Raw genomic sequence first — 21,118 nt, 5'->3', positions numbered from 1 at the left:
TAAGTACTTATTGCTGTGGACAGCTATGTTAGATTTTCTCTCCTGGTCTTGATTTTCTATTCTAATTTATATCTTCTCTGATTCTGAAAATGTATGCATTGTTTTATTATTTGGAATTCTTATAATCTGCCTCATGTCCATATTGGAAAACTTTGAGCATAAACCAATAAACTGACCCGTGGTTACATAACTAGGAAGATTCAGATCTTGACCTGAGCGCTTTCGGCTTCGTGGAGAAGTCACATTTATTTAGCATCTAGTATGTCCTGGTGCTTTACATGCACAATCTTATGCAATCCACACATTAGCTGGTGTGAGGTCGCTCAGTCACTGCTGTCTTTATTTTCAGATGAAGATACTGAAGCTTATAAAAGTTTGAAGACGTTCCCAAGGTTAATAAATGTTGTTCTAACTTCTGGTTCTGTAAATTGTTAACAATTTAAACGAAAACACACAGTTCCTCTTCTACAGCCAGATCTTTATATCCATCTCCCCCACCTCTGTGCCCCCCGCGCCCCTCCCCTACCCCTGCCCCTCCACCACAGGGCTTTTCCTCTTATGGCTTTGCCAAGAACAAAATTACCATTCCAACTATCTGCCGCTTAAATAAGCTATTTATCATTTTTTAGTTACATTAATACTTTCTATGACAGCAGTAACACAAATATCCAGCAAAGATGGTCCCCAGCTTACAGTAGCCTTAGTGGACTTTCAGGGTTTCCCAGAGCACTGCTCTTTTTGTCACGGTTGTACACTTGCCCAGGACACTTTCTAGAAAGAGCCGGAAAAAGGGAAACTCAGAGACTGGGGTTCCAAGGGTGAGGTGGCATGTGAATCTATGCTCCCTGATCCTGGCCAACTTGCCTGTTTCTTTATTAGGGTTAATTTTCTGGCCTTTACAGTGCTTGAAGTCTGTCACCCAGTTCGGCCCCTGTCAATGTATTCCCTGGCCGTTGCAAACCTGTGATAGGATTTCTTCTCTAATCGCCAGCCAGCGACGGAGGGTGGTGAAGTCAGCCCTTGGCTGGATTAAGGCAGAACAGAAAGTGTAGGATTGGCTCTTGCCATTGTGACCTAGATCTAAATCACAAGGAGGCACAGGAAGTACCATTAGAGAACAGAGTAAATGCCAGTGGAATCTCAATAGCACAGCCATAATTATGCACCAGTCTCTATAGTGTTTCCCAGGGAGTGAGGTTTCACAGACTTCAGTCATTTGATTGTCAGTTTTTTGCCATATCCTCATATCATCTTTACTATCATATATTTCAATGTTCTTAAACGATAGTTTTACTTAAATATGTTATTTTAAAGGGAGACTTTATGTTGCCACCATTAATGAGAGAACAGTTTCACTTATTACGATGATAGAAGATTATCTTAAAACTAAATATAATGACAATAAAACAATACTATTAAATCCTTTGCAGACACAGGGATTAGGAATTAGGAGGCCTGTTGTTTATTCCTAACTGTCACATAAACTACCACGTAAACTATTGAACAGTATGCAAGCACTATAACTTTCTGTGCCATCGCTTTCCCCATTTGAAAAAGCTTCAAAACCACTTGTCTTTTTCATCACAGGCCATTATCTGCGAGGAAAAGCAGAGAGAGTTCCCTTTGCCAGTTGCAAGAAGTAACTGGAGACTGTAGGGCATGAGGCTATGGAGGGAAGGGGCCAGTAGAGGTTTGAAACCACAAGGGTGCCTCAGCAGCTGACACAGAGCTGAGTCCAGAGGATACCATGTTTGGTGAACCCAACTTGCAGATTCTGAGTAGTAAGACCAGTAGAGAAATGCAAAAACAGTGTCAGTTTAGAACAAAGGGCTTAGAAGCTGTTCAGATGAGGAGAGGAATCACAGCAGTGGAGAAATTAAAAGTGGAAGAAAGAAGGATAATACATGTTCTTGGTGGAAAACTGACAAGTCCTGATTCCTAAGCAAAATTCTGCTTCATTTCACATTCATCTATTGATTTTGGAAATATACACACATCCTGAAGGGTTTCTTTCTTTCTTTCTTTCTTTTTCTAGCCTCGTCATGCAGCATGCTGGATCTTATTTCCCCCACCAGGGATCAAACCCGTGCCCCCTGCAGTGGAAGTGTGGAGCCCTAACCACTGGACCGCCAGGGAAGTCCCTCTTTACTTTTTTTTTATAGGCTTATAAAATACTACCTGGGTTGCTTAGGTGGTAGCTACACTTGTGGATATTATTGATCACTGGATGAGCAAAGAGAGGCCAAGAAGTCTCTTAGGAAATGTACGCAGATCATAGTACCATTCGAAATATAATTTTTTATTCAAGGAAGTTCAAATAAATCATCTATTGCCCAAATATAGGGATTGTTTTATGAGAGCCCTGATTAAAATGCAATTGGGAATGAGTTTCAGACATATTCATTCAAGGGTTCCACTGCCAAAAATGAAGGAATATAACTTGGTTAAACCTTGGATAACTTGCCATGGAAGAGGCAACTTGTGATTTATTTTGGAAGAAATAAATGGAGAACAAATGAAAATTGCTAGTTAGATATTATAGCAATTCTATGAATTGGGCTGAGAATAAGGCATGTTTACATATAATTATGAGTGGAAAAAGAGCTGCAAAGATGACAGAGTAGCAATGAAAAAACGTTAGTAAGTCTCTTTAAATCAGTTGAGCAAGATCTGGGTGTGGGGACTTCCCTGGCGGTCCAGTGGTTAAGATTCCGTGCTTCCACTGCAGGGGGCACGGGTTCGATCCCTGGTCAGGGAACGAAGATCCTGCGTGCCGCCCACCCAAAAAAAAAAAAAAAAAAAAAATCTGGGTGTAAATAAATGTGACGATAATAATGATAAGAATAAGTCATCAACCTTGAGCACTTTATTACAGAGCAGTGCTGCTGTGAATATATCAGCAGCCACATAACTCCATTAAGTGTGGATCTAGGGAACAGTTATGTACATGTTACCTTAAGATTAAATTGCTTCCTAGAAAGCTAAGTGAGAGTTCAAAAACTTTTCTGTGATTAACATTTTTTGCATCCTGTGGCAAAGGACGAGATAAAGAAAGAAATCTCATTTTTCTTTTTCCCCTTCTCCAAAGTGACAAAAATCCAAATGTCCCCCACCAGTTTAGGTCCCATAGCTATAAGTGTGGTTGCAGGCTCACATCATTTTGAAGGGGCAAAGAATCTCTTGGGGAATGGGAGGCTTTCAAAAATATCTGCTACGTAAGACTAAAAGATGGGATACGAGCTCAGGATCTCAGTACGATTGAATTTAATCTAAGGTTCAACATTTTAAAGAAGACAGTTGACTTTTCCTGCCTTCTGGCGGTGGACACCTGTCATCATTGGGTGTCACCACCTCCTCGGGGTGAGCAGGGGGCTTTTAATCACATATCAGCAAATTTGACTTGGGTCAGTTTTCTCAAAAATATGGGTATAAGCATGGAGGCCCCTCACCTCCAAAAGTGCTCTAGCCACAGAATGGTAGCCACTTGGTATCAGAGGTATCTGATTCAAATATATAAAGCTAAGGCTTTCTGGAGTAAGCTGACATTGGGACAGATGAAAAGACCACCACCATAGCCGGGGACATAAAGAATTCTGACTTTTCCTGGATATGTTAGCAAGTGACCTATGAATGGTCTTTTGTCCCTCAAAACTTGTGGATACCCTTAAGGGTCGATGGTGTTTCACTCAAGGAGTCTTTTGAGTCATACTTACTTTACTGAATTTAACATACCTACATATATATATATACGTGTATATATATATATATATATATATATATATATATATATATATAAATTTAAGAGTATATCTTGATGAAATTTTTAAAAATGAACAAGACACAGATGAAGAAATAAGATATTATTAGAATTCTGGAAATCCTCATTACAACCTCTTTCAGTTACTCCTCGACAAGTAACTACTGTCCTTACTTCTAACACCAAAGACTGGTTTTGTCTATGTTTGAACTTTATGGAAACCGAATCATACAATGTATACTTTCACATTTGGTTATGTTTGTGAGATTCATTTGTGTTGTTGCATTATTCATTGCTGAATAATATTCCACTCTGGAATCAATCACAATTTACTTATCAATTCTGCTGTTGGTGGACAGATGGGCACCATTTTGATCACTTACTAGATAGACTTGGCCCAGAAATTTGACTTCGGGACTTTAAAGAAACACTTCTAAAAGTTGGCTTAGATAAGGTATTGTTTGAGGAAGGCTTAGATGAAAGATTAGCTGTGAGCCAAGGAGGGATCCAGATTACCATCAGGATTTGCTAAGTCCTCTCTGTCTAAGAGGAAGTAAAGAATATTATTCATATATTGGAATTCTACTGAGGTCTTCCAAGCATAATCAAACATTCACACTCCACACATGTCTCTAGGGTAATTTCCTACCTTTCCTCAAAAGCAGTCATGCGACCTTTAGCATTTTGTAAATTGCAGAGCCTGTTATACATCATCACTACCCAGAAAAAGTCAGAAACTATCACTATTTATGTCTAAAAAGAATACCAAGACCTTTCCTAGGGAGGATGAGGGCCTGATAACCCTTTTTAAAGGTATTCTTGTCTTTATATTTGGTCCCCAAGAGCCTGAGCTCTCATTAGAAAAGCTTCAGTGGGGAGGCATTGTTCTTGGCCTCTTGTGTAGGCTTCTTTTAACACAGCTACGGTGGCAGGGTGGTTGATCACGGACGAGCACGTGAGTATGAATTAGGAGATACGTAACTGTGGAGCCCAGATGGGGACACTGCGGTGGCAGCGGCCACAGCATCCTCAACCATAATCTCATTGTCTGTGGAAGAGCCTCCATAGTTCTCCTTCAGACTGTAGTGAACAGAGGCTTTGCGTTGCTGCAAGAAGCACAGACAGTTGACTCTCCATTTCTCTTCCTATTTGGCGTTGGGAAACAGTATTGAACCCTTCCCTTTGAGTAAGCCTTGGTTTTTCTTGAACGATCTGTAGGTGAGAAGCCTTTAGATGGAATTAGTGCCTTTCTCCCTCCCTCTCTCCCTCCCTTCCTTCCTTCCCTCCTTCTTTTGTTTGTTCATTCGTTCTTTCATTCGTCCATTCCTTCCTTCCTTCCAATTCTGTCACTCTTTCTACCCATTCTCCTCCCTCATGGAATCCCTGAGGCTGAGGGGGCAGCTGGCATGGTAGACAGATCAATTACACACAGGGACATTGAGCAAATAAATACACACCGTTTCTCACTGTTGGAGAAGGGACTGACAACTATGGAAGGAGAGGGACTTCGCTGGTGGCGCAGTGATTAAGAATCCACCTGCCAATGCAGGGGACACGGGTTCGGGCCCTGGTCCGGGAAGAGCCCACATGCTGCGGAGCGACTAAGCCCGTGAGCCACAGCTACTGAGCCTGAGCTCTAGAGCCCGTGAGCCACAACTACTGAAGCCCACATGCCTAGAGCCTGTGCTCCACAATGGGAGAGGCCACTGCAGTGAGAGGCCCACGCACCGCAACAAAGAGTGGCCCCCACTCACTGCAACTAGAGAAAGCCCGCACACAGCAACGAAGACCCAATGCAACCGATAAATAAATAAATTAATTTAAAAAAAATATGGAAGGAGAGAGGCTGAAGAGAACCCTGAGGTGCTGGATTGGAACTGAAAGCACTGGTGTGTAAACTAATGAGTTTAAAAAATAGACACACTGAGAGGTAGGGAAACATAGCTGTCTGTGGGTCAGTGTGCACACATGCAGATATTTCCTAGCTCGAGTCTCTGAGAGGTTTACAAACGACAGCCCAGTAGAAATAAACGTTCTGAGTGCCCAGACCTTGGTTTCCAAATATCAACATCCACTAAAAGGAACCAGGACTTGTTGGAAATGGTTGGCCTCAGGGTTGAAGCAGAGGAAGTACAAGATGATTGTGGCTCTCAAGAAAGTAAGGAAGGGCTCAAAGAATCATGGACACTTGTCAAAGAACAGAAGCCAGCTTGAAGGGATCCCCACTGGCCAAATCTGGATCATTTTAAGCATCAAAGTTAAGTAGTGGTAGTAACAGATGACAACACATTAAATAAAATGGGAATCCACACATCCACACAGAGGTCAACACACACATATGTAGGGAGAAGGAAAGCTTTTCCTTACAGTAGAATGTCAAATTTTCTATAAATCTGAAATTATTTCAAAAAAGGTAATCTATGCACTGTAAGCAAATACTCTTTCTAACGCAAATAGAGTTCCAAAATTGTACAGTCTTAAAAAGACAACAAAGTGAATCTTGGCAGGATTACAAGAAACACAGTCACAGAAAAACAACTCTTAGATGAGATAAAGGGGCGTATTTTACTTTTTCAGGAGGAACGGGGGTCTCTCTTCCTTTCGCACTGAGAGGTCCCAGCAGAGATTCCTTCCATGCAGCCCCCCACTAACACTAGTACCCGGCTTTCAGCAAACATCACTCATGGTGAGAAAAATGAAGGGCTATATTATCATTTCCTTTAGACACATGAGGGAGAAGGCAAGTAAACATTGAGCTATTTACTTATTTTAAAAAAAGGAGAAGTTGCCGGACTTTGAGCTAAACTAGCAGGAGAGAGAGAAAATGAGAGCAAGAGAGACAGAGCGAGGAGAGGGAAGCTTATTTCTTCATTTGTGCCCTGAGGTGCAAATATACAGGCCGTACTAGCTACAAGTCCTGATGTGGGTGTGGACCACTGGGGTTCAGGCGGTAGCTGGAAGAAGCCTGCTCTCTCCCCACCGGCGGAGGCTCTGTTTGGTGCTACGAGTCGGTGGAAAGGGGGAGAGAAGCACGAGCTTCCAGCGGGTAGTGCCCCAGCGCCAGGAGGCTGCATGTCGTCAGGCAGAGGTCCACCGCCTCGTGTGCAAAAGTGTGCAAGCTCTCGTCCCTGGGTTGCCAGGACTTCCAGAAGAAAGAGTCCCCGCATGCCTCGGTGTATTTTTGAGTAATACTTGCTGTCTTCCTTACTGCTGAGGGCCACCACCCGTCTCGACAGCCTATGCTGAGTTCACCTGGGTTCTGCTGACTGTGACCACGAGCTCCCGTGGAACCCTGCGCCTCTTAGGGCACTTCCCAGGCCTTCGATTACTTAATATTGGTCTTTGCCTTGAGCTCTGGGAAAGCGATGACTGCCTTGTTTCCTACTCTGGTTTTAGGCTTAGCACAATACCTGTGCTACGGTATTATGACAGATATTCAATGTGGACCGAATTTTCTAGTACCTGAGGAGGGATGTGTTCTTCCACTGTCTGTCCCACATCATTGATGGTTGGGCTCCAGATGCCAACCTTCTCCAGTCTGTTGTGCTACCTGGAGAAACTGACTTACCTGGCTGTGTTCTGTAGTCGGAAAGCTACAAAGACGGCATCCGAGATCAGATTCTGATTACCTGAACCACTACTGTAGTTTCAAAACAACAGACTTCTGGAAAGTAACCCTGTGATTCTTTTTTAAATTTATTGATTGATTTTTTGGCTGCGTTGGGTCTATATTTGTGGTGTGCGGGCTTCGCATTGCGGTGGCTTCTCTTGTTGAGAAGCACGGGTTCTAGGTGTGTGGGTTCAGTAGTCGTGGTGCGTGGGCTCTGTAGTTGTGGCTCGTGGGCTTAGTTGCTCCATGGCATGTGGGATCTTCCCAGACCAGGGATCGATCCCGTGTCCCCTGCATTGGCAGGCGGATTCTTAACCACTGCGCCACCAGGGAAGTTCCTACCCTGTGATTTTTATTAAGGCTGAAAAGGATGTTTGCCAAGAGATTCAATCTGATCAAGAGGATGTTAAACTGAATATTAAGGGAGAGAGAGAGAAAAGAATTACTTATTAAAATAGTTAACTAATATTAATAGCTACTATTATCCAGCGCTAGGTTCTGTCCGAACTGATTTACATGCATTAACTGTTTAAACCTTGCAGTAACCACATGAGTTGGGGATTCTTATTATGCCCATTTTAAAGATGGAGAAAACCAAGCCATTTGAGTAACTTGTCCAAGGTCAAGTCAGATGCTAGTTGGGATTCAAATTGGGGCAGTTTAGGGTCTGTGCTTGTAACCTCTGTACTAGTCTGCCTTTCAAAACTGCAAAGCTTAATGCTCTGAAAAAAACATTGTATGAGAGAGACAGAAAAATAAATATTTCTTAGAGAGAGATAAATACTGTATGATTTCACTTATATGTGTAACCTTAAAAAAAAAAAACAAAAAAAACTTGTAGTAGCAAAGAGTAGAATGGTGGTCACCAGGGGTTGGGGGATGGGGGAAATGAGTAGATGTTGGGCAAAGCGTACAAAGTGGCAGTTGAAAGTTCTGGGGATCTAATGCACAGTACTGTGTTCATAGCTAATAAGACTGTATTATATACTTGAAGGCTTCTAAGAGAGTAATCTTAAACATTTTCACTACAGAAAGGAAATGGTAATCATGTGACATGATGAAGGTGTTAGCTGAGGCTGTGGTGGTAATTATAGTGGGGTGTGTAAGTGTATCAATTCAATAGATTGTGCACCTTAAAGTTACACAATGTTATATGTCAATTAGCTCAGTAAAGCTTGGGAAAAACATTGTAACTATAGTTGTGCAGCAAGGAAACATTGATCATTAAAAATCTTTCAAAATCATCATTAATATGTTTTAAAAATTGATCTATTCAGCTGATGATTTAGAAAAGGCTATGTGATAGCTTTGAAATAGTAAGTTACTAGGCTATGACGTATGAACTTTCATTGCTTTCATCTTTTCTAGATGCTTTAGGCAGAGGCCTATACCTATACAAGAAGGGACATACAATATGCTTTCAGGCTTGTATTTCTGTTAATAGTGTTTACAGTCACTTTTTAGTAATGTAGAAGGCAAATGTGATCGACAGGGAAAGTACAAACAGTACCAGAGGATACTTTAAATAAGAAAAAAAGTATATACCTAGAAACAGTTAATGGAGTAAAATCGATTTGCAGTCATAATGCCTGGATGCTTCCATGTAAAGCGTATTTTCAGGGGCAGTTTTACCAAGTATAATATATTAATTATTATTCAGAAAATATTCACTCTACCCATCTCCACTCTCCGTCCATTGACTTTCTCACTCCATTGACATCGGACTTGGTCAAAAGTCTTCCCCTGGTTGATTCAATAGGGCGAAAGTGATAGCCCCCCAGTTCCAAGTACAAGTTAAGAGATGTTATGCTTACCGTTTTTCCCCTTGGGCTCCTACCACCTGCCGCGCTCTAGGTAATCACCGATCATTTAACCTGAGCTCTGGGATGAGAAGATACGGGAGGCACGCTTGATCCCAACCTTCAGCCTGGAGCCACGTCCAGATAAGTTAGCCAAGTGTATCTGAACCAGAACTGACCTGTGGACCTGAGAGTGAGAAATGAGTGTTCGTTATTGTAAGCCACTGCAACCTGGGGGTTGTTTGTGACGCAGCATCATCACAGCAAAACCTGATGAATGCATTTCCCCAAATTTAGTAGTATCTTTTCTATTTTTATTAAAAGAAAAAAACAAACAGAAAAACAGAGGACTGTGGGAAACGGTCAGCCTTGAGAGCAAGCTGCAGACATGCCAGGCACGCCGCCGCCGCTCGAAGGGACTGTGCCTACTTGTTCCCCTCCTTGTTCCATTCCATGGGAGATAAACCACCAGGGCCCAGAGATCAGAAAGAATGTAAACTGAGACAAGCAAATCTGTCTCCCCCCGGCACGTGCAGGTTATTTTTGATGATTCTGGGCTTATGGGTTTTCTCCCAGGGAAGTTAACCTTGAGACGAGACAGTCTGTACATAATGTAAACCATCATCTGGCAACCAACCTCCCTTTTTCTAGTCTAGATAATCTGCAACTGTAGCGCAATAAAAGTTGCCTTGCAGCCGTCAGTTGTCTTGGCCCTTCTGACCCCATTCATCGGTGCTACTTCAGTTCCTTACTCCTTCCCTCCTGACCCTGGGCGGTGAAATCCTCTTTCTCTGGCTGGTCCGCGGCAGAGGACTTGTTCCAGTTGCTACTTCTTCCTTAAACTTATTTTCACACATGACCTATAAAATATTAGTCAGTCTTCTCCATGCTGGATACCATCTGTTTGCCCCTCCGAATGCACTCTCCATTCTCTCCCACCAGGCTCTGCGCTTTAAGGGGCTTAACGTCACGTTTGGCCAATGGGGAGCATTGACAGAAGAGCAGAAGGAGAAACAGAGTGTGGGAGTGGGAATATTTAATTCCCGAACCTTCTCCCTGCTGGGTCGCTGCAAACTGGCTGCTTCCAGTGGTCAAAGAACATAGCCTCAGCCAGGCAGCCCTCTCTCTGCATTTCAGTCACAGCTCACTCCCTTTGTCTCCACGGGGGCCTTGGGGTGGGTGGTTAAATCCTGGTCACTAGCCCCAAGGTACTGCACTGTCCCTTGTGGTTTCCTCATGCCCTGCCCTCACCTCCACGAAGAACCCCTTCTTAAACTTCCTTCAAAGTGCTCAGTTTGAACGTGACATCTGTTTCCTGCTGTGATCTTGACAATACAACTTCCTTGGTTAAATTTTATAAAAGGATTGAAGTGGCGGAAGTTCAATTTAATCTGGTGTTCTGACTGACACACTTTATATCAAAAAGAAAACTGAAGCGCACCTATGTGGAAAATGTCCACGGCTCCCAGCCTTATTTTATTTTCCCCTGGAGACTCCTTTTGCACCTGGTCAGGTGCATGAGACCTTTTTCAGGGCCCCCTTTTCTGTCAGGCACCTTGATATTACTTCCAGCTCCAAAAGTTTATGCTAATTCACTCAAGAAACTCTCATAGCTTTTCCCTGTAATTTCCTCCATAATCGCTAGACTAACTTAGCTTTCAAATTTCTTCCCAGGATTCATAAATGAGAAAGACAAGTGAAACTAGAGTGGGGGAGGTAGAAGAATAGTTCTTCTCTTAATTCTCTAAACTTTCGTTGTCATGACCCTCTTTTTTTTTTTTTTTTTCCAGTAATAGGCAATTCTATTTGCCTAGGCTGCTGAGCAGCTGTGAGACCTTAGACAACATATTTGTCCTTTCTATACCCCAGTTTCCTCAGGACTAACATGTCAAAATCCGTACTAGAATAGCTACTTTCAGGTTTATTGTGAGAATTTAATACAACATATGTAGAAGTGATGAACCTGTATGGGGACCCAACAAATGCCCATTTATTCTTTCTTCCAACTGCATACTTTAAAATAATGCATTTCATGTACTTTTAAAGTTCATTCAGTCCTTCTGCAACTGCTTTTCAGAAAGTCTGGGTACTTGGAGGACTTCCTTTCCCCCCCCCCTTACTTAATATATATTTTTTAATTGTGGAAAAATATACATAACATAAAATTTACCCTCATAAACATTTTAAAGTATATGGGTTCAGTATTGTAAAGTATATTCACATTGTTGTGCAACCAATCTCCAGAACCTTTCCATCTTGCAGTTTTGAAACTCTATACCAATTAAACAACAATTGCCCATATCCCTCTTCCCCAGCTCCTGGCAACGATGACTCCACTTTTTTTTTTCTCCCCCAAACTAGAGTCTTTTTTTAAAAATACTGAATGGTAGTTGATTTACAATGCGGTGTTAGTTAGTACAGTGCAGTGTTTCAGTTATACATATATATAACTGAATATATGTATACACACACACACACACACACACACACACACACTTTTTCAGATTCTTTTCCCTTACAGGTTATAACAAAATATTGAGTATAGTCCCCTTTCTATACAGTAGGTCTTTGCTGGTTATCTATTTTATATATAGTCGTGTGTATCTGTTAATCTCAAACTCCTAATTTATCCCTACCCCCTCCCATACCCTTTGGTAACTATAAGTTTGTTTTCTATGTCTGTGGGTCTACTTCTCTTTTGTAAATAAGTTCATTTGTATCTTTTTGTTTTTAGAATACACATAGGAGTGATATCATATAATATTTGCATTCTACTTTCTGTTTCTATAAATTTGACTATTCTAGATGCCTCAGGTAAGTGAAATCACAGAGTGTTAGTCTTTTTGTGACCAGCGTACTTCACTTATCATAATGTCCTCAAGGTTCATCCATGTTGTAGCATATGTCAGAATTTCCTTTGGTGGACTTCTTTTTTCTTTTTTTAATTTTTTGGCCGCATTGCACGGCATGTGGGATTTTAGTTCCCCCACCAGGGATTGAACCCACGCCCCCTGCATTGGAAGTGCTGACTCTGAACCACTTGACTGCCAGAGATTGGTGGGCTTCCTTTTAAAAATGAATTTTCTAAGATATACTTACCAAAGTTCCTATGTATCATTTAATATTACGTTTCTCCATGTGTTCAAAGTGCCCCCAATGCTGCATTATGGTGAAACTGCAGAAAGTGTAATATGTCCTTAGAAAGCATCCTTTAGTTACTAATATACTCCTTATGAATATGGTAAGTGTCCACATGGGGATATGTATTATCCTGAATCAGCCAGCATTCACTTCCACAGCCTCTTCTTTGTCAGCACTCTTGCTTAGAATTGTTTTAAGAAGTTTAACGAACAGAAAGGATTGCTGTAAAAAAGCATATTTCAAACATTAACTATATAGACCCTCCATTGATTCTGGAATTCCTGAGCAATTTTAATTTAAAACGCTCATTTTCCGCACTCGTGCCTCCAGTGACTAGATTCCTTTCCAGGCTCCACTTCAAGCCTGGATTACTGTGTTCTTTCTCCCCGTTTGGAAAGTTCAGCTTCCCAGAGTTCCTGGATCTCTTCCGAATGTAAAGATTTGGGTCTCTTCCAAGACCTTCGCTGAATGCAGATGCGCCGCTAACTTCTCCAGAGCCCGCCCCTGGGAAACAGGCACAAGGCAGTCTTGGTGGTGAGTAGAAAATACTCTCTCGGAGTCAACCTAGAGCAACTGTTATTCACTCTTTGTAGCTGTGGGAACAATTTCTGTTCTCTCTCTGCTTCATGAGGAAGTGGAGGTGCAGTGTGCAGAAGGAGGGTGACCCAGCTGTGGAGAATGCCCCCAATAGGGTCAACGTTGCCCCTTCCCCAGTTTTATTGAGATATAGTTGACATATATCATTGTATTACCTTAGGGTTTGAACACGATCATTTGAAATATCTGTACATTGTGAAATGATTACCACAGTCAATTCAGCTAACGTCCATCGCCTCACATAATCACAACTTCTTTCCCTTGGGATGAGAACCTTTAAGATTCATTTCCTTAGCAACTTTCAAATATACAAGAGTATTGTTAACTACAGTCACCATGCTGTACACCACATCCCCAGAACTTATTTTTCTTCTAACTGGAACTTTGTACCTTTTGACCCCCTCCACGCCCACCTCACGCCTCTAAGCACCAATCTGTCGTCTGTTTCCATGAGTTGGATTTTTTAAGATTCTCCATATCAGTGAGATTGTACAGTATTTGCCTTTCTCTGTCTGACTGATTTCCCTTAGCCGAATGCCCTTAAGGTTCACTCATGTTGTCACAAATGGCAGAGAAAAAAATCGATGTCACACACACACACACACACACACACACACACACACACACACACAGAATCTCACATTTTGTTTATTCTTTCATATGTTGATGAACACTTAGTTGTTTCCATGTCTTGGCTATTGTGAGTTATGCTGCAGTGAACCTGGGGTGCTTGTATCTCTTGGAGATAGTGATTTTGTTTCCTTTAGACATACACCCAGAAGTGGGATTGCTGGGTCATATGGCAGTTCTATTTTTAACTTGTTCAGAAACCTACCTGCTGTTTTTCATAGTGGCTGCACCAATTTCTATTCCCACCCACAGTGCACAAGCTCCCTTTTTCTCCACACCCGCACCAACACTCGGTATCTCTTATCTTTTTGATGACAGCCGTTCTAACAGCTGTGAGGCCATATCTCATTATGGTTTTTTATAATTTTTTTTTTTTTCTGTTACGCGGGCCTCTCACTGCCGTGGCCTCTCCCGTTGCGGAGCACAGGCTCCGGATGCGCAGGCTCAGCGGCCATGGCTCACGGGCCCAGCCGCTCCGGGGCGTGTGAGATCCTCCCAGACCGGGGCACGAACCCGCTTCCCCTGCATCGGCAGGTGGACTCTCAACCACTGCGCCACCAGGGAAGCCCTCATTATGGTTTTGATTTTTGTTTTCCTGATTACTAGTGATGTTCAGCATTTTCTCATGTACCTGTTGGCCATTTGTATATCTTCGTTGGAAAAAAGTCTATTCAGTTTTTTAATCAGATTGTTGTTTTTGTGTGTTATGGAGTTTTATGAGTTCCTTATATATATACTTGGATATTAACCCCTTATTAGAAATATGATTTGCAAATATTGTCTCCCTTTTCATTTTGTTGATGGTTCCCTTTGCTGTGCAGAAGGTTTTTCGTTTGGTGTGGTCCCACTTCTTTTTTGTTTTTGTTGCCTTTGCTTTTGGTGTCATATCCAAAAATCACCACCAAAACACATGTCAGGAAGTTTACTCCCATGTTTTCTTCTAGGAGTTTGTGGTTTCAGGTCTTACATTGAAGTCTTTAATCCATTTTGAATTTGGGGCGGAAGGATGATCTAGCTGTGGAGAATTTTCCAAGTGTATGTCTCTTATACTTTATGTCTCTTAAACTTTCCTAAGTTTCCCAGTTTTAAAAGTTAATTTATTTTTAAAAACTTTTTTTAAATGAATGACCTTCATCCCTGGCCCTCTTCCATAGCCCCACTTTTCATTTTCTTTTAGACTTGCCACGAAAGGTATTTTCCTCATCCAGAATGATTTACCCAAGTCCCTCTCTACCATTCCATAGGTTTCCTGTCCTTTAAATTCATCTAAAACTCACCTACTTCAGGGATCTTTCCCTGATTAAAAGGCACTGCTCTCTGTAGAAATCTGTTTACAAGGAAGTGCATTGTAATTTATATAAGAGAACGATTCCTGAAATGCTTGCAAATTACTTTCTTTATAGATGCAGTATTTTAATGCACAGTCAAGCTCTGTGCTTAAAAGAGCTCTATAATGGGATTAATCACCCTTTTAATTTCTCTTTTGTGTTGTAGGAATGTATACATATGTATATATAACTTAAATATAGATGTTTATACGTATATATCTTAAAGTGAATTATAATGAAAATTAATTAGTAGTACTTGTGTTTAATACTCTTGAGATAAACTGCCTTGCAAATATTTTGGTTGTGATATGTGATTAAGTGCAAGGACTCTGCTACAATTTTGTGTTCCTCAAAAGCAACAGGCACACTGCTCAGGCTATGGTGGACGCCTAATCCCATAAATTTTGTGTTAACAGTTGCTTTATTTTAACCAAGTTTTTTAAAAGTTTATTTATTTATTATTTATTTATTTTTGGCTGCACTGGGTCTTTGTTGCTGCGCACGGGCTTTATCTAGCTGAGGCGAGTGGGGGCTACTCTTCGTTGTGGTGCGCGTACTTCTCATTGCGGTGGCTTCTCTTGTTATGGAGCACGGGCTCTACGCGCACGAGCTTCAGTAGTTGTGGCACATGGGCTTAGTAGTTGTGGCTTGCGGGCTCTAGAGCGCAGGCTCAGTAGTTGTGGCCCAAGGGCTTAGTTGCTCCGCGGCGCGTGGGATCTTCCCGGACCAGAGATTGAACCCACGTCCCCTGCATTGGCAGGCGGATTCTTAACCACTGCACCACCAGGGAAGTCCCTAGATTATAACGAGTTGAAGGTAAATGACAGGTAAGGAACTCAAGATGGTAAGTGTAGATTATTCTTTGGATTATAAAATGAAAAAGGCATATAAAGTATTAACTAGAGGAAAACTGAAGTTGGAAAGGAAGGGGTGTGTTAAGGTAGGAAAATTCCTGAAGAGACAGAATAATTGAATGAGTAAATGATCAATGTTTAGACTCTCCAGTCACGAATAATTTGGTTGAAATAGTCCTCTGCCACTTACTGCTTATATAATGTTAGGCAAGTTATAAAACCTCACGATAGCACAGTTTTCTTATTTGTAATATGGGGATAAGAATAATAATATTTACCTCATAGGCAGGCATAGATCCCGGTTTTGTGGGACCTTGAAATTCATACAATTTGGGGGGTCTTTTAAAGAAAAGGAATAAAAGATAAAAAATTAAAAATTAGACAATGCTTTGGATGACTTGTACAATCGAATGCTTTGAAATTTAAGTTTCATTAGTCTCACAGTAAATCTGCCACTGCTCATAAAGTTTAATCTCAGAGGATTAAATGCTATAATGAGGTAGACCATAGCCTAATGCCTGGCACCTAGAAAAGGCTCAATAAATGTTGCTGTGACTATTATTTGAACCTGTTTATAGAGTGGTGGGTAGAACCTCTTTAAAGGGAGAGCATGAAGATACACGTGTGAGAGAGAGAGAGAGACAGAGACAGAGAGAGTGAGTGAGTGACTGAGAGAGAGAGAGAGAGAGAGACAGAGAGAGAGAGAGACAGAGAGAGAGAGAATTACCAAGGGAGGAAGACACAGGTGGAAATGAGATGTTAGAAAATAGAGGCAGGTGAAGAGAATAAGTTTTCAGAGAGCAGAAGTTCTTAGTTTGCTGAAAAGGAGGTTACATGTATGCACAAACAAAGTTTTTAGGTGTATAGGAGCTCTTGATTCAAGAAACTCACGATTAATTGCCTCTGTCTTATCTGTAGGTTAGAGGCAAAATCACCTATTGTGCGTAGAAGAACCCAGGTTGATGATACATTGCTTTAAAGAGCACCTGCATTAGTTCCTTATTGCTTTCATAAGGAACTACCACAAATGTAGTGGCTTAAGGCAACACAGATTTAATATTTTGTAATCTGCAGGTCAGAAGTCTGAAATGCATCGGCAGGGCTGTGTTCCCTCTGGGGGCTCAGGGGAGCATCTGTTCATTGCCTTTTCCAGCTTCTAGAGGCTGCCTGCATCCCTTAGCTCGTGGCCACATCACTCTGACCTTGGCTTCCATCATCACATCACCTTTTCTGATTCTGACCCTCCAGCCTCCCTATTATAAGGGCCCTTATGATTACACTGGGGCTTCCTGGTTAATCCAGCATGTTCTCCCCATTTCAAGGGTCCATACTTAATCTCACTTGCAAAATCCCTTTGCCATTCACAGGTTCCAGAGATTAGGATATGGACATCTTTGTGAGGGAGAGAGGAGGCTCTTATTCAACCTACCACATCATCTAGCTGAAACAGTAATCAATATTGATTGACTACTGACCCACTAAAAACGTAACCCAACAAAACGGCTTGTTTGTAAACTTTCCATTGGTGTCCTATTTGTCCTTTTTTAAAATTGCCTTCCAAATGTAAATAAGCCTATTAGAGAACAGTTCTGCTCTAGCTCATTCTTTGTTGCAATTTGCAAAAACTTTCATATGTAGTACATAATCTTATTTAATTCCTAGGATAGAACTCCATTGTCAGAAGAAACACACACCACAAGTATAAAATTCTGGAAGATAACGAGTAATGCATAAGGCTCCCCAAAGACAGAAGTATTCCAGACAATTCTAGAAAGAGTTGAATTAAAATGATTACAATAACAAATCATCTCCATGATTTATGTAAGTTGATAGGTAGGAAGGCAGAAATATGGGTGCAAATGCTGGTGGGTCCATAGAAAGTTGGAATTTCTTCTTGATTCTTTCTTCCCCTGTCCTCATGCATCCACCTAAGTCACTAGGTCCCACCGAATTCCATGTGTTAAATGTCTTTCACATCTACCCACCTCCCTCCGACCCCATTGCCTGGATTACTGGAACTGCATTCTGATAGGTTTTTCTGCCTCTGTTCTTGCATCAATTGGAGACCTTTTCCAACAATCATCTGGCATGATCTTTTAAAAATGTTACATGAATCTGAGCCTGTTACTCTTCTGCTTTGAAACTGTTTAATGACTTGCCATTGGCCTGAGGACGAAGTTCTTCCTTGCTTACCAGGGCTAACAGGAAACTTCAAAAATAGGGCTGGGGCTCTGTCTCTCTCTCCATGCTATACTCTTGCCACTCAACCCCTCCCCTACTATGTACCAGTTTTGTACACGATAATTCCTTCTGCCTGGAATATTCTCATTTTGGTCTTTTCCTCTTCTTCCCCAGTGTCCCTCACCCCTCCTGCCTGGTTAACTCCAAGTCAGCTTTCTGGTTTTAATGTAACCATCTCTTCTGGAAGGCCACGTCTCCTTTCTGAGAGGTTTTTGTGCTCTTTGATTCAGTTTTAGATGAGATTAAATTAGATTTTCTTGCCATTTCCTCTGCCTTGCACCCCATATTTCCCTAGTTTTAACATTCATCATATTTTTCACTGCTTAATAATTTTCTCTACTTCCAAAATAGACTGTGAGCTCTATGACGACAGTTGACTGTTTTCTCTGGCCCCTATGCCTGAGTACCCAATGCAATGCTTGTTGCTTACTGACCCTAAATAAATACTTGCTGGATATGAAAGATAAACTATTCTTATAGGTTCAGTTATTCACCTATCAATATATACTGAGTGCCTAATATGTGCTAGGTACTGCCCTAAGGCTGGGTCTACAAAGGTAAGTAAGACTGACGTGGAACTTAATGTTAGTTTTCATCGTAGCCTAACCTGTATTTTGGGTAATTATTTAAGCGACTCCATCTCTGCCACTGCGACTACTTCTTTCATGTGCCCATAGTGCCAGGCATGGGGTGGCTGAAGACAAAGGTGGGCTAATATCAATGGGCTGAATCATTCTGTCCACTAAGTTGTTCAGTGCTTCCTCGGTGGTGGATGCCTTCTAGTAGGCAATTACATGTGATGTGAAAATTCTCATATGTCCATCCACATGCCTCTGCCTAAGATCTTGTCTCTGACCTTTAAGCCTATTTTCTTCCATGCCCTTGATGAGCAGGCCAAGCAATTTGCTGCCGCCCAGGAGTCAATATATATTCTCATCCTGAGCCACTTCCTCCATGCAAAGTGGGTAGCAAATACACTGCTCACAGATTCTCTCATCAGGAAAAATTTCCCTTGACACTGTCATTCAAGGTCACCCCTAACTATGACTGTAGTCCCACCACTATCTAGTTTTGTCTTCTACCCACATACCTAGACAACTGAACTGAAAACCAACCTCTAAATTTTTTTTTCTCATTCAGCTGGTAGTAGAAAACCCCCATAGAGCCAGAGATGTGAGCTGAGGCAGAAGCAACTGTGGTGGGTGCAACTGTGGTGGGTGACATGGGGGTACAGGTTACTTCCTTATGTAGATTACTCTTGTTCATGCTTAATCCCAGATGTACCTTTTCCATCTCATGATGGGTTGCTGCTGGGTTCACGTCTATTTATGACTTGGTGGATCTAACAGAACCCAGCTTGTGATGGGCAATTTTTTTTTTTAATTTGCTAAAGGAAGGTTTATTGACTACCAAGAATTGACAACATTTTCTGTAGGGTAATCAGATGGGTCATCATATTGTATGTGACATTCTTCCAGATGAATGGGAAGATACTATCGATAATGCTATTGATTGCCCAGATAGAGATTATATTTCGGTAACAGCAAGACAAGAGGACAGACCTTTTTCTTAGACTTGCTCACTTTTCCAGACAGATATTTAACGCCTTCTCTTCTCAGAGAGTATTTGGCACACGCTCTGTCTTGTGTATCACATTAATTGCTTTGAGATCTCTCTGCCACGGAGTGCAGCCTGGTGTAAGTATTTTGCTGCATTGGTCTAACCTCCTCAGGACCTCTCTTAACCACTAATTTGGTTTCCCACAAATCCAGGTCCATAGTCTTTCGACTTGTAACCTCCAGACTTGCAAGCTCCATCATCTCCATCGATGAGGAGAAAGTAGGTCCCAGCTTCCTTTTCCAGGTGGACCTTGATGTTGAGGGGCTGCTCATACTGCAGTTTCTGGCCCTCGGTCTCAGTCCTGACCTGGTACAGCTGCTCCTCCAGGGCCCCGATCTGAGGCTGGATCCGGGCGAGCTGAGCACAGTAGTTGCCCTTGGTGTAACAGGCGTTTTCTGACACTTACTGTGCTGGGGTGGGTGGGTGGGGAGATAAGCTCTTCGAGACTCTGGGACCCACCACTTCAGTAAATACTTTAGAGGTCAGGGGCATGTTGGAACATCCTTTTCAAGGGATGTCATTTTTTGTTCCGTCTTCCCTTACAATACATTGATTTTCAAGCTTGTTGTCATTAATGCCCTGCTAAGGAAACTTTTAAGGTATTTTTTTTTGTCTAACAACTTCCCCATAATGGAATATTAACAGTACAGGTATACTGTATATTTGTTGAGGTTACTGTGGCCTTTGGAGGACCACAAACCATTGTATTGTATACATTTTTTGCCCCCTTAGAACCACCTTTTGCCCCCATTACGATGACATCACCCCCAGTAATAATGCACACCCTACTACAAAGAAGGAAGTACAGTATCTGGCTGGTCTCTTTGGCTTCTGGTGACGATACATCCCACAACTCCGAGTACTGACCCAGCACGTCAAGCATGGGATGTGGAAGACGGCCACATTTGAGTTGGGCCTTTGGCAGAAAAGGGGTTTGCATCGCAGGTCCAGGCTGTGATGTAAGCTGTATTGCTGCTTGGGCAATACAATCTGTCTTTCTTTATGGATTTGGAGCTGTCAGTGATGGCAAAAGATGCAGTGTGGAGATGATGGCGAGCCCAAGGGAGACAGTCACAAATTTGAGGGGGTGCTCTCAGGGCTCACACGTGAGAGCGAGGGCCTCCTTAACGGTGCACACTAGGGGCCTCTCTTGCCTCATCATAATCCTGTCCCGGGGGTCAAGTTCTCTTGACTGCTCCTCTGACCTTGTTGGCTGTAGGGTAACTCTGGTTACTCCTATGTTTTATTCTAGAAGCTTTATAGATTTTACATGTAGGGACGTCTAGGATCCATTCTGAGTTAATATGTACTTATGGAGGTTAGTCTCCAGATGAATTGAGATTGATAGATTTCCAGCCTTTCCTAGACTTTTTTTCCCAAATCCTCTCATGCCTTCTTCATGAAATTAAATATTGAGAAATAGGGTTTTTATGTTTTTTTGGGGGGGGGGGATAAAAGGAAAGTTTTGGAGCATAACAAATTGAGATTAAGATTATATGATTATATCTAAGATTTTGTTTTGCTCTCCCCACATTGGGGGC

General features: G+C 41.9%; 1 protein-coding gene across 2 annotated transcripts in view; it reads left to right on the top strand.

Annotated features, from left to right (window-relative positions):
* NSUN6 (NOP2/Sun RNA methyltransferase 6) overlaps nucleotides 1-21,118 on the top strand; it is a 108,403-nt gene that overhangs the window by 8,971 nt on the left and 78,314 nt on the right. The window contains exon 1 of one of the 2 annotated variants that reach the window (XM_073801725.1): nucleotides 11,617-12,841. The exons of the other annotated variant lie outside the window; for it this stretch is intronic. The gene's annotated coding sequence lies outside the window, so the exon portion shown is untranslated. Of the gene's footprint in view, nucleotides 1-11,616; nucleotides 12,842-21,118 lie in introns of those variants that run through there. 2 annotated transcript variants of the gene reach the window in all.

The sequence above is a fragment of the Tursiops truncatus genome, chromosome 2 (genome assembly GCF_011762595.2).
Source record: "Tursiops truncatus isolate mTurTru1 chromosome 2, mTurTru1.mat.Y, whole genome shotgun sequence".
Classification (NCBI taxonomy): domain Eukaryota; kingdom Metazoa; phylum Chordata; class Mammalia; order Artiodactyla; family Delphinidae; genus Tursiops; species Tursiops truncatus.
The sequence above is the reverse complement of the archived record's forward strand: the minus strand, read 5'-3'. Positions and strand labels throughout refer to the sequence as shown.